Source organism: Meleagris gallopavo, chromosome 5 (assembly GCF_000146605.3).
Source record: "Meleagris gallopavo isolate NT-WF06-2002-E0010 breed Aviagen turkey brand Nicholas breeding stock chromosome 5, Turkey_5.1, whole genome shotgun sequence".
NCBI lineage: Eukaryota > Metazoa > Chordata > Aves > Galliformes > Phasianidae > Meleagris > Meleagris gallopavo.
Window position 1 is genome coordinate 29016542 of NC_015015.2, and position 13020 is coordinate 29029561.

At 35.4% G+C, this 13020-nt stretch overlaps 1 long non-coding RNA gene across 1 annotated transcript; it reads right to left on the bottom strand.

Moving 5' to 3' along the window:
* Positions 1-1968: 1968 nt before the first annotated feature.
* On the bottom strand, positions 1969-8834 carry LOC104911145. Its single transcript, XR_793662.2, has 3 exons — positions 8763-8834; positions 4280-4346; positions 1969-3288 (listed from the first exon to the last, which is right to left on the bottom strand). It is a non-coding gene; the product is annotated as an uncharacterized LOC104911145 (long non-coding RNA).
* Positions 8835-13020: the final 4186 nt, after the last annotated feature.

The window sequence follows — 13020 nt, forward strand, 5'->3', positions numbered from 1 at the left end:
GATAGAAATATTTAAGCTGGTTCTTTTTGTCACATTAAATTATCATCAAAAAGGACTTTAGGGAGAATAGATTCTAAAAACACAGTCTAGGTTTGGGCTAAAATCAGCATGCTCCTAATCAAAATCTCTGGTTTGAGTCTAATTAGACATGAATGGGACCATCCTTGCTTTTTGCACAACCAAAATCTGACCTGGATTAAGAAAATAATAGTAACAATTGTAGTTTTACCCAATTGTACATGACTAAAATGCACTCAGAAAAAAAGTCCTGGGTGGGAATGGCTATTGTACTAGGAAGAATCTTAATTTTTGTCCTCTAATTCTTGCAACTGAAACGTATTGTTTCAACAACCATTTCCTCCCTAAGTCCTCTTACTTCAGGAGAATACTGGAGTGCTGTAAGTGTCAGTATAGATAACACCTTCGCATGTATGCTGCTCACTGACCTCAAATTACATGAATAAAAGGCCAAAAGAAACCATGGTGGAATAAGATGCAGTGTTTTTGTAAGGAATGCAATTTTATATTATTTGGCATTATGCCACTCTGTTCAGAATTAAAGGATGGATTATTGTGGATTTGTTTTCTTTTAGGAATTAGGGCTGGCCCTGGCTTAGCTTCAGTACTGCGGAGGTATTAACTGCAATGCATTTCTGTCTTACAGCTTCATCCCATTTAGCCATTGTGACTTTGGAGTGACTTCCAAAGCAATCCAATCAGAATGAGTTGGCAGATTAATGTTAACTTTCATGTCAGGACTGAAAGCAATGCAAAATGAAAATGCTAAAAGAAGAGGCATTGCACCAGCCATAGTGTAGCTAAAAATAAAACTGAACTGTCTCATGTGAGCTAATGAGTCTTTGTTTAATCTACAAATGGGTAAAGCATTAGTAAACTGCCTTTGTTTATATTAATCACTCTTAAAATTTAAATAAAATTGATAATACAGCCTCTGGCAAGTATAGGAGATTGTACCCAAGGGCTGCTATTTATTCATTTAAAATTTTGGATTATCAGAAAAGTTTCCATCTTTCTTAGCCTTGGCAGCCACTGAGTTTTTGATAAATTTCCTATTGCAATTTCCCAGAAACTGAGTGCTGGCAAGATTAGAAAAAGATTGTTTCACCTTTAGTTTGGGCAGGAATTCCTCCTTGCGACAGATCAGAATTGAGTTGTCTGGTACATTTTTGGGGTCAGAGTCCAAGGGGAGAATTTGAAACAGTATTAACTAACTTCTCTCCTCCATAAAAATGTGTATATTTGTTCTAATTCAAATATCAAAGATCAATAATCAGAAGTGCATTTCTTTGTCAGGACTGTGCTACAACTGTGAACAGCTTGTATTGTCATGTGTGACTCATGCTTCTAGCCTAACACATTTCCATCAGTCTGATTATTACATTTCTACTACAAGTTAAAATACTTGTTTCTTCTCATCTGCATAGCACTAACTATGGAGAAAGATACGTTTTGGCCTAACAACTTTGGAATGTTATATGTTATGGTACCTACTTTGGTATTTCTGCTCTCCAGAAATGCAAATTATACAACTGCCACAGATAGCATCCTAATCAGCTTGTTCTCAAGCGGGGAAGCACGACAGTACTCAATATGAGTGATCAAGCTTCACTTCATTGTTGCACACACAGAGTTTACATATGACTCCAATACACTTGTGTTCATTTACTATTGGAGCACAAGGTGGGTGGTGAGGTGGCCTGCCTAGCTTCAACCAATGCTCAGCCAGCATTCACACCTGCTGCTGAGCTCATCTGCGTATCAGCCCCCCACATATCCACAGAGCACAGCTGTGGATGTGGGCCTGCTGTTTACATGCTGCCCCAAGGATGTTGTGACTCCCATCTTAACTCCTAATGTTTTCTCATGGGTATGCACTTTGTGCTGCTGCACCAGTTATGCTCGTACACAGCCTCATGTCCACCCTGCTCTCGCAGCCATTCCCCAACATACAACAATGTGTTACTTTTATTGGTCTGGTTAAACAGTTATTGACTGTCATTTATCACTGACTTAAAACCCAAACAGTAAGCCTGAAATTTGTTTTTCAGTTTTAGAAGAGCTATTTCTTCAGTTAACAATTTGTTAATCTTTGAGAGAAACAGAGGCTTGGATCTCTGTGATGTAAGGGAATAGTATCTATTGGCAATAGCTTGACTGGGATGTTCTTAACACTGACACAAACTACTAACATTACAGTGCCAAACAGCAATATCCCTATTTTGGTCTTCCCAGGTCTGTAAGTAAAGTTGATGAGTTCCTGGTCATAATAAAATGAAATTAGGTTTGCTGTTCTTACAACATTCGATTTTTTTCTTTTCACCAGGATGCTTTTTCTCTTTTACTGAAAACAAATTTCCTGTGTTAGAACATGATTCATATAAACCACTATTCATGTGTTTCTGTGAAGAGAATTAATAATTCCTTAATTTAATATATAAATGCAAATCACAGTACTGTATTTATACCAAGATTAAAATATCTTCTGTTATTCATAATAGAATGAAATATATGCTTCTTGTTTGTTGGGTATTACGTGACTGGAACAAAAAAAATAGCAATAAAAATAGTAGGCATTTAGCAGCAACAATAATATAACAAAAATTGCAGGGATTATTTCTCATTTTCACACACGGCTCATGTGCTTTCTTAAAAGTATACTGATGCACTGAGCAGTAAATTAACTAACATTTCTCTGGGGTCTAGCTGCTGTATTATACATAGACCAACCAGATAATATGGACATGAAAATTTCCCTGTACTTACCATATGCAATTATTCTAATGATAACATTTTAGGCTAATAATATTGTCAACTTAATATCATCTGCATAGTTACTGACATTTTCTAGAAGGTCAAAATCTGAGACATAATTCCAAAAATTAAATATAAAAATGATGGAACTAAAATCAGTTAATTTCTAATGGAAGAAAGTCAGTACATCAAGTTCAGTAGATATAAAATATCAGATGCATTTGCCCCACTTCCACACTTGACTGCTTTGTTTATTTATTTATTTTTTTCCCCAGATTGAATGTGTTTACTCAGGAGGTGGCTACTGTGAGCTATAGGTTCACGTGGGATGTCAAGGTGGTGGAGAGTTCCTCCTGCTGCATTTCAGCTGATGCCAGCAGAATTCAGTCACAGCGTTGCAGTTCTTATGTAATGTCATAGGGCTAAAAGCTGATTTTCCTCCTATTTCCAGCAGTATGCAGCTTTCATTTCTTCTTCTGCAGTGTCACAAACCACTAGACAACAAAGTTGACACTCCTGAAGAACAGAATGCCAGCTGTTTTGAAACTTGGACCTAATTAACCTTTAGGTAATGTAAATTGGGCAAAACAATCTTAGGTACATTTCCTTGTTTCTTTTCAAATTGATTTTTCTTTGTGTTTAAGTGTCTGAAGTGATGATATTTATAATTCCAAATTATTTTCTTCAAATGGCGTGTTCACAACTAAGATATTAATTAACTGATATTTGCCTGTATAATAGAAGTCATTTGTTGAAAGATTTCAGCTGTTCTTTTCTCAACACAGAATGCACAAAAATGCATAGAACATTCCCTGCAAGTTTAATATAATTTCATAATGAGGAGTAGCAAATTCTCTACAGAAATAATTTTCTTGCCTTCAAGATTCTTAATATAACATCACTGCTTATACTAGTTTCTATCTGCTCCTTTTGAATGTAACCATATCTTGATGTAAAACTGAACTGGAACAGGAATGAGCTTGGGATGAAGTGGTAAACATATCCATAACTCATGGTATGTTATTTCTGTGAACACTGCATTTCATTCACACCTAATAAAATAACCTTCTGATTAAAATGATCCTGTTGTTTGGCAGATTGGGAGGTTTGTAGCATTTCCTGTTGCTGGAATTATATAGGGAAAACACAGAAAATAAAAGCATAATTTTACCTTGTAGCAATAATATGTGTTACAAATTCCTCCTATAGCTATAATTTCTCTATGAGAATTAGATAAGCAAGATCAGCTCTCACATACTCACAAAATGTGCAGTGTTCTGACAAAATAGCAATGTTTGGTTTAATTCTGATGACCTTGGATCTAGCTCCAGTCTTGCAGACAGAGTCTTTATGCAGAACGCACAGCCATAGCTAGTACAATATCATTTAATATTTTAAAAAAATTTCAATGTTCTACTGCAGCGCTGCATCCAAGCTAAGGCTGGTGTACAAGTCTAACACGTTAACTCAGTTACAGTGCGAAAATAAAGTATGCTGCATTACTTACCAGTTTGGACTCAAGTTGCAAATCTCTCCCACAACACAGTATAGAAGTACATAAGTCTCTTTGTCTTCTATAGGATGAAATAAACAAGAAAATGATCTGTGAAAACCCTAAACTGTCAAATTCTTCATCAAGATCATTTAAACATATCCCATAAGTTTTTTACTATTCATCACCTCATAATATTTAAAAATATTGTGCACACTATAGCTCTGTTGGAAGTGTTATCTAATTGCTTTGCATTATCAGTTTATGTATACCAAAAGAGGGATTGATTCATTTCATTTTTTCAAAATGTCAAAAAGCAGACTTTATATATTTAAGAAACTATAGAACAAAAATTTAAAGTGTAATGGAACAAATTTAGCTATTCTTTCCATGATAAGTACATGTTAGAGTTTAAATAAAATAAGATGCTGATGTGCCTTAAATGTTGCAAGTTCCTAAATAACAAGTATTACTCTAAAGTAGTGATTTCCTTTTTTTTTCCCCCCAAGTATTTTTCAATCAAATCTACATGTACTTATCACACTTGAAAATATATTCATCATTTGCTGATTTGTGTTGAATGTTATGCAAATATCTTTTTTGACTTTCTGTTGTTCCACTTTATGTTCATTCACTTTGTCACATCCTGAGAATCTACAACAGATTTTTTTTCTTAACTGCAACTTTTTCCTAGCAGCTATAGAAATAATACTTTTTTTTTTCTCTAAAATTCACATAAAATAAAAAAGTCTTCAGATTCCAGTCAGACCTCTAAGACTAATGAACAGAAGTATTGTCTTCATTTCTTTCTTTCCAGTTTTTGGGTATTATTTACTATAAAATTCTTTGAAGTAACATTTTTAAACCATTAGCAAGGAAAAATCTCAGATAAGGTTAATCGTTGGTGGTATTTTTACAGAGGCTACTGTGTACTTAAACTGTATGCCAATTGTCCAGACAATCCTGACAAAAGCTGATTTTCCAGACTAAGTCCATTTTCGGTATGGCATGTTAAGCCCAGCGGAGTATTTTTAAAATTTGCTATTTATGGTCACTTTTAACAAACTCCTTTCATCCTCTAATAGCATTCTCCATCCTCTTATGACTATAATTTTTTAAGTGCTGCAGGTGTGTATGATATGCTTAAAGCAGATAACAGACAGTACTGAACTCAAGGGAGTTGCAACTGAAGCTATAGGCTTGGAAATAGTTGTATATCTGCCTAGCTCCTCCTTGGGACAAGGCCCTTGGAACTGTGATCCTGGATCATATCTGATTCAGTGTCATTTAAAGCGGCAATAATTTGAAATAAACGTCAAATTCCAAGTAGAATTAGTTTTAGTGGATCTGATTGGTAGGTTGACTAGTGAGACTCCTCAGACCAGATTTAGGAATTTCCTGAATTAAAGACGCTTCAGATCTTAAGAATAGGATCCGCAGCAGCAAGTAGCTGGGTAAAATTCACCCAAGCCAGCCTGTAACAAAGACTAACTAAAAAAAAAAAATAAAAGGTTGCTACAGAAATGAATTCTCCAGGACTGGGGAAAGGGGCTAGTTGCATGTTGGATTCTTAACCCTATCAATTCATTTGGCTTCTAATAGCCTACTCTAAAAAGCAAAAAATCCCTAAAAAACAAACAATAAAAATCAGGCAGAAATACTGTTTCTGTTTTATACCATATCTCAGTGAAAAGACTGAGGTACTTAACTTCCGTGTAGCCCCTGATTTGGAAGTGGAATTTGTAAGCAGATCTTTCCTGCGATCCCTCAATAAATGATCAAGAAGTGAATATTATTTAGAGATAATGTAACATCTCCTCTGGCAATAGGATGTCTGAAATCTGATTTGATTGTTGGCGTATGAGGATGTCTCTGAGATTAGTCCCAACAGACAAGCCAAGTTACAGAATGCCTAATTTGAGAATCTGTCATTTTCGCATTCACAGCTGCTCAGCATCTTCAAGATCTGCATAGGATATGTCTATCTAGCATCAGAAATTTGGGCACCTAGAAGAATTTACTGAGAGAGTGTTTTGGAGCTGAGATAATTTCAGTGCCTTTCAGGCTAAGTAGGCTTTGTGAGGGTCTCACAGTTTTAGGGAACTGAAGTGGCTGTCTAAATTTGAACAGCTAAAGCGCTATCAAAATTCTATTGTGAAGCTATATGTAGAGAGCTAATCTGCTGAAGGAGGATAGGTATTCTAAAGGTTTGAAGAAAAGAGATAATTGGCCAATGCAACCACTTAGATCCATAGAATTCAATACTTGCTTTTTTTCCTTACCGTGTGTGGAAAAAATTGTTTGAAACTTGCATTTATTATTATTTATTTTTAACAGAAATACAGTAAAGCATTCACCACCCATTCAAGGTCTTGCTTTAACTGTTCTTCCTCCATACTTAAAGGGGTGCTCTGAACCTAGGCTATTTGGACTTAGATGCCTTGAGTAAGAGTTGTCTGTGTAGCCAAAAATAGATCACAAATACGTATATGGTTGGTTTAGTTTCTGAGTACATTAGCCCTTCTTGCCTTCCTTTTGCCCTTTAAAAGGCATGTAATAAACTCATATTGAATCTGCTAAATCAAACACAGCACCCTCTTTCATGTCTTTTCTTACATCAACTACACACAAATGTTGACTTTCATTCTTTCTTTCCTTCATTCTTACTAAAATCCACTTCAGAAATATGTTGCAAGGGAAAAAAAAAAAAAGTAAGTATCCCAGAGTATAGTATTTTTCTGTGAATAAAATATTTTCCTTCGAGAATTTGTGCATAAAATCTTAATCCGGATAGGCTATTCATCAGTGAGTTACAGTACGTTAATTGCCTTTAAAATCCAAACTTTCCGTGAACTCACAGTTCACATGGATACATAACTGTTGTGAAGTATAATATGTTTTTATCCAAGTTCACACTGCACAGACAGTTCTTTTATGGATTTGGGTTTAATACAATACATTTATTACCAGATATTTTGTCAACATAAATAAAATACACAGGGAATTTTTTTAGATTAAAATGAAGTCTGCTTTAAGTACTCCATCAAGAATTCCTTAAAATCTTGAAAAATCAAATGAAAATACTCAAAAGTGAATACTGTTTTAGCCTTTGTGATGGGGACATCATTTAGACATGGTTCAAATCTGTATATAGAATTAGATTAAGTTGCTTTATTTTTTACTTTTAAATCTTCTTTGTGAATGCCATAAAAAAACACTATCCTTTACTCCATCTTGTAAATACTAGTAAAGTATTGTTATTCTACATATTACTGGACTAAGTGCTTAATTTCAACATGAAAGACTAAGAGAGGATTTGCAATTTTCTTGACAACTTAAGTCATTACTTACCATATGAATAGTAATTCTTAACAGCAGGATAATGTTTTTGCTCTATAGAATAAATGTTTTTTCCTCTTATTTTTTCTTTAGTGAGAGTGGAGGATATTATATCCTGGAATCTACTTGTTACAACACATTTGAAGGAAGAAGTATAAAATTATCAGAAACCATGTTTTTCCCTTTCACTCATACTTGCACTATCTAATGGTACTTAGTAATAATTTTCTCAGTAGTAGTTAACCACCAGCAGTTAACAACCCCTTCCGGCAATTAGTTAATTGCATTGTCTTTGACTGGTGAAAGGAAATGGCTATCAAGGGCATTGTTTGCTCAATTAACCAAAAGCAATAGAAACATGCTTAGTAGTAATTGTAAAGGGAAATCCCTCAAAATCTCCCGTCTTCCTGAATTTTCCATGGGAGATATGCAACTTGAAACAACAATTTAAAGTAGAATACTTTTTCTTCCTCCCCTCCCCCCCAAAAAACAGGACAAGAACATTCTTCTGTAAGATACAAGCTCCTAGGCTCAGCCAAGATTCATGGCATTCTCAGAACAGCTGTGAGTAACTTTGGCCAGGATGGTCCCTTTAGTATCCTATGAGCTGAGCTGGATGTGGCCCAGCAAATGATTCTGCTTGGCCAGCTGCCTTTTCCTTAGAAGAGCTGCCGCAGCTTGATCCACATGTGGAGAAATGGGTGGAGGGGTCTTATGAAGGGCCCAGCACCATCATTCATATGGACTATACAGAATGAACAATACAGAGCTGGTATCTGTGCTCAGTAAATCAGGTTGGGGTATACGTAAGCTTTGTAACAACAACAAAAAAAGCACTAATCAACTAACTTACGTGCAGGTTCACAAATAGTTCTTCAGTAAAGAACTTCCTGGTTTATTATTAAATATTTTTGTAAATAAAAAAAGACTATTTCTACTCAAAAAACAGCTGATATCACTAATCATTTTCCATTTTTCCCATCAGGAAAAAAAGTTGTATTTTCTTATATGTCAAAAAGCTGAATCAGTTCTTTAATATCAATCATCGATGACTGTCACAATGATAAAGGCTAGTGGGGCAGAAAGGCAATATAAAAATGTAAAAATAAGGGACCAGTGCAGATAGGGTGATATTTCAAAGGACAATAAATGTACTCACCTGTCTCTAAAGGCCTAGGCTTGCAAAAAGGACTTCATGAGTGATCTCCAATCAGAGATCCCTCCATAGTGGCAGTCAGCCCTTAAATGGGGTCTAAGAGAGGTGGAGCCAGGCACCCCACAGGTGACTTGCCTTCACCTGTGTTCCCAGGGCTGGTCTGGTCCATTCCCCAGCTGATCAATCACTGGTTCAGACTGTGACTCAACAGTTCCTATACAATGATATAAACACAACTGCAGGCAGCCCTTATCTCTTTCTGCATGATCAGTTTATTGACTGAATTGAAATCTTGTATAATCTGAAACAACAGAGAAAATTGTCTGTTTGTAGCCTTCTCTGTAACGCTGTCATATCAGAAAATTTAGTTGAACTCTTATGCTTTGAATGGAGGATCAAGTTCCAGTTTAGCGAAAAGATAGATGTAGTAACACATCATGCCTAGAATAATATGCCGCTTACAACACGGATGGAGCCCACTAACTCACACCGGTTTGGAAAAATAACCAGAAAATCAGTGCTTCAGCATGAAAGAAGTAAAACACAGAAGAACAGTAATTTTTATTCCTAGAATGACCCCCAGTATATTCTCAGAGAAGTTACTCCTCGTCAGAGAAAAAAGCCCAAGTGATAATTGACTTTCTCCAGCCTGTTGCAGTGGAGCAGATACTTGACTATATCCACTTAAAGATGTCCAGAAATAACACTGTAAAAATACTTTGAAAGGATACTGTTGTGATTAATATTTTAGGATTAGTTTTTTTTTCTTTTTCATTTTGTTTTGTTTTTCCTAAGGCAAATAATTAATCAGCTTTTTTCATCTGCAATGTGGTATCATGTTTACATCCTTGAAGGGTTCACTGGAACATAGGATGTAGATATCCAGAAGAGTTGTTTGTGGCTTGCATTACTTTCTGCCACAACAATGGCTAAAAGTTCTCTTAAATCTCAGTGGGAGCAAGATTTTAAAGGTTCTACTTATAGTCTCTTCTAACTATATGTGTCTGTCTTTCTGGCGTCACTATATAATTTTTAAGGTTTCTAGAAGCAGCACTTTTCACACAGCAAATATTCAAACAAAATAGTTTGTATAACTATTTGATTGTTTTTTTTCCAAGTAGGAAAGGTATAACCACAAATGTAACAGAACAAATTATAATTAGTTTAAATTTCTTTTTCAGCACCATTAACTAGGATAAGTCTTCTATGAGTTTCTGTGAAACTGCATTTGTAGGGCTTAGAATGAGCAAAAAAAAAGTATATGCCATTTTGTAGGACAGTTCAGAATGGTAACATACAGCGTGGGCATAAAATGGCTGATTTCCACTATAAACAAAAAAAAGCATTAGCATTGCATAATAGCTCCAGGGCTGCTTTCAGCTGTATTATGTCACATAGGGATGAATGTGAGAATTGCAAGGTGATCTGGGGTAAGAAGCACAGTATGTTTCCTAAACTAGAAACAGACAAAACTATTGATACATCCTGATAACACTTTCTTTCAAAAGCACTGGATAATCAACCTACCTCCTTAAAAGTCTTCATAAATTCTTAATACTTTGGCAAAAGATTCTCTCCGAACTTTGTGTAAAATATTTTGTCTTGATTTCAAAACATGGTTTACAAAATACATTTTTCAGTCTAAATCTGCAGGCATCCTTTGACACTCCACACTCTCAGTGTTTGTCAGCTCCATGGCTCTGGCTTGAGGCTCTCAGATAGTCATGAGACAATCTGAGGGAGTAGCCAGAGGTTTGAAGTTAACAAAAAGTGACTGAGTTTATATCTAGGACTATGTTAAATAAGGCTAGATCAGCTGGTTTAAGTAAGAATTCTATTTATAGATTATGATGTTTTTAAAGTAAGTTTTTTTTCATATAAAAAGTTATGTTAGTGCACTGTTGTGCCCCTCAATTTGTCCCTTAACACAAAGATATTCTTTGTGAGGGGTCATTCAGAGCTATCACTTGATATAATTTCTTAATGTATTTATCCTGTCCTAGGAGAGCTCTTTTGTAGAAGGTGGTAGAAATTGAATGTTTACAGTAGTACTGAACACTGTAGAATGTTATTTAACAACTGAAAGGAGAAAAATAGAAACACAAAAGTTTTGGAATTATTTGAACAATTGCTTTTAAGAAACCACAGACTGTACAGAAGCTTTGAGACAGAACAGCTAAAATTAGTTAAATTATGCACTTAACTCTGTTTTTTGAGGAAACTGTATCAGAGAGCATTAGACTGTGAAAAGGGCAGGCCTTCAACATTATTGTTTTTAAATGGGTTAGCAATGCAGTTAGCAAGAAGACATTATCTCTTTTTGTCAGGCTAGTTGCTAGAATATCTGTTTTCTTAGGAGCAGATAATAAATCTCTGTGATGACTGGGAGATTAACTTTGTAACAGTACTTTGAGTGATAGCTGTTCAAAATTGAGTAAAATGCTAGAAAAGAAAGAAAACATTATTTCAAGACCAGAGTAACCATTTTGCAGATACAAGAATCTACAAACAATTTCAAGTGTATTTTTTCCTTTGAGCTTCTTTTAATGATGAATACCTAGGAAGCATGTAGGTTGCTCAAAAAGTAATGCCTCTTATTTATTTCCTTGGAAACTACAACAAAGAGCACAATAATGCTATTTGATCTAGCAAATTCTCAGCTATAAAATACCATTTTTCAACATAGTCAACACCAGTAGCTATGCTTTTAAAAATCTGAACCAGCACACGTGACCCACTGTTGTTGTCACCACTACTGAAATGAACTATCCACTGCCTCACTGTGCTCACATCCACTGTTTGGTCTTCATATTCAGCAAGTGTAAGTCAGTGAATGTCAAGGAGTGAAATTTTTTCCTCGTGGAGGAATTCAATGACACTTTTCTTCAAACACACTTCCATGTCAGATGCTGTTTTTTTCAGACGCTGTTTTTTTCAGACTGCCCCTCTGTTGTCATCTGTTGCACAGCAACGAAATGCAATTCTGATGTCGTGTATATGGACAATTTCTACCATAAAATTAGAAGAGTGGGAAATAATAAAAGATAAAATATTGAGTTCGTGAAAAAAAATGTATAAAGGATCATTATCTAGTATAATCACTTTTTTGTTGATTTTGTAGTATTATTTATTCTACACACATTGATTAAACAGTCTAAAAACAACCCAACAAAATCTGTGAACTTATTTCCACTAAGAACTTAATTTATGGTAATTGATTTTCAACTAGGTCATTCCACATTGAGCAACAATGAATGTGTAGTGAAACTCTCATCTGTAATGGGAAATCAGTAATTGGTCAAAGGTTTTCAGAAAAATATGCTGTAAAATGCAACTATAAAATTCATAATACTACAGTTAGACTATGGCACATGTTGCAGGGAATCCAGTGCAAATGAAACTGACTGGGATTGTCAAAATCAAAAGGAAGTCGAGATTATTGACTATTTTCTCAATAAAATAGATGCATCAACACCAACCTGACTCAAAAAATATCTGCACGAACAACTTCTTGAGGCCTTCCAATACTTAAAGAGAATTTAAACAGGAGAGAGACCAAATTTTATGCAGGTAAACAGTGATAAGACAAGATGGTTTAAAACTAAGAGAGGGGAGATTTAGATTAGGTATTAGGAAGAACTTCTTTACTCAGAAGGTGGTGAGGCTGCCCAGAGAAACTGTGGATGCCCCATCCTTGTAATGTTCAAGGCAGATTGGTTGGGGTGCTGGGCATCATGATCTATTAATATCTCATGGAAACATGGAAAGGAAAGTCTGGGAAGAACCCATATTATCCAAGCTCTGTCTCTTCCACAGACCAAGATAGCCATCATCACTTTACTTTTCTGACTGCTAGCAAGCTTCTCAATACGCCAAGAGAAAAATCTTACCTATACCAGGTAACCTGCAAATGTTTGTTTATATTTGCTGTAGTTGCCAGGCAACCATCACAGTCTTCATGTTACTAAAAATTATCTGACTGGAGTTGACCTTACTTTTATGCTACAGTTAACCCTGAAGCCTTCCCCAAAATAACAAAATTCTGTCAATCTGCCAGAAACAAAATTCTGTCATTACACTGAAATTTTGCAGCCCATTAGTCCCTAATGTGAACTACTGCCTTTAGGTTTCCCAAAGGGATGAACCATTCCCAGAGCAAATGATTTATTTCACTTAGAAACAAGTTTTATTTTTATTTTTCAGTGCGTGTACATTTTTTCTTCCCTTCCCTTCCCTTCCCTTCCCTTCCCTTCCCTTCCCT